This window comes from Calidris pugnax, unplaced genomic scaffold (genome assembly GCF_001431845.1).
Source record: "Calidris pugnax isolate Ruff unplaced genomic scaffold, ASM143184v1 scaffold404, whole genome shotgun sequence".
NCBI lineage: Eukaryota > Metazoa > Chordata > Aves > Charadriiformes > Scolopacidae > Calidris > Calidris pugnax.
Window position 1 is genome coordinate 666,826 of NW_015091151.1, and position 1,495 is coordinate 668,320.

General features: G+C 50.1%; 1 protein-coding gene across 1 annotated transcript in view; it reads left to right on the forward strand.

Annotated features, from left to right (window-relative positions):
• Positions 1-353: 353 nt before the first annotated feature.
• LOC106898123 overlaps positions 354-1,495 on the forward strand; it is a 7,307-nt gene continuing 6,165 nt past the window's right edge. Inside the window, exon 1 of the mRNA XM_014959214.1 lies at positions 354-1,017. The gene's annotated coding sequence lies outside the window, so the exon portion shown is untranslated. The remainder of the gene's footprint in view (positions 1,018-1,495) is intronic.

The window sequence follows — 1,495 nt, forward strand, 5'->3', positions numbered from 1 at the left end:
TTAGTGCAACTGTGATGCAAACTATGAACAGCAGAGATCCAGCCAGCAAGTAAGGCTGCCATACACTACAAACAATTTACAGAATATTTTGAATAGGGGTTGATTTAGGGTAAGTGTGCCCAGGAATCTAGTCCAGGTTAGAAGTCCTCTACACTGTTCCAGCTGTGCAGGGAAATACACGAGGGGCCAGCAAAGACTTCTGCATTTGCTGTAAGCTACATCATTACATCATACATCATTACATCATACACCAACAGGGATAGGAACTGTGTGTCCACCCCCTGCCCCCTTCCTTCTATGGTGCACAGCTTTTCTTTCTGATGCTCAGCACAGCAGCTATATGGGAGACTGGCTAGCTGAGAAGGGTCAGCTAGTCCAGCAAGAGCTTAATAAGCACCGTATTCAGCTTATCTAGCTCCCAATAACTGCAAGGCCTTGAAGTTGTTCTTCTGGCCTTGAAGGCAGCTGTGGTCCAACAACAGAATGTCTGTGATAAGGTAAACATGTAACTGTAAGAAAGGAATTTCGGGCGGAACTGTCTTTTTAGAACTAACCAATAATGAGCTCTCATTTTGCAATATGTATGAGCTAATTATGAGTGTGCATAAAAGAATGGCAGTGTGTCTAAATAAACGAAGCTTGCTGGTCACTCATATTGAGTGCTCATGTCTTCCCTCCGTCGCAACAAATGGCGCCCAACGTGGGGCCAGGACCCTATACAGGGTGGAACCTGTGAACAGGGACCCTGTACAGGGCTGAACCTGCGAGCCACGGTTCGGCGGAGCCCGGGAACCGGTCCTGTAAGCAGCGCAGGAGGCGAAAGGGACGAATCCCCGCGCCCAGGAGCACCTATAGAGGGTCCTGTGAAGGCGAAAGGGAAATCCCCGCGCTCGGGAGCACCTATAGAGGGTCCTGTGAAGGCGAAAGGGAAATCCCCGCGCTCGGGAGCACCTATAGAGGGTCCTGCCAGCCACGCGTCGCCGAAGTCTTGCAAAGGCTGCAACAGCGCTGACGAAGGTATGGATAGACAAGCGACGTATGATTTGCTCAAATGCTTTTTAGAAAAGGGGAGCATTAAGGGTATAGATTATAAAAAGGAGTTGCCTGATTTATTAGCTTATGGGGTAGCGAGAGGGTGTTTTGATAACCCAGATACGGTTTTCGAACCAGGAATGGCGTAAATTTGGAGACAAGCTGTTTGATGAAGTGATAAGCGATAATAAATCAGCTAAAAAGTTAATGAAGCCGTGGCGGGCAGTTGCTAATGCCCTGCTGCAGTATAAAGCAGAACAACGAGCGGCCGCTGCCGCTTCAGAAAGGTTGGGGGGGTCAACTGGAATGGGGGCGGCTACTTCCCAGCAAGGGCCGCTTGACTCCCCTTCCCCTTCGGAATATCCGTTGCCTCCTTCAGTGCGTACGTTAACTGTCCCACAGGGAGCGGCAGGGACATGGGACCACTCAATTCTTTCCCACCCGCCCTCCCAAGCCCTTTCTC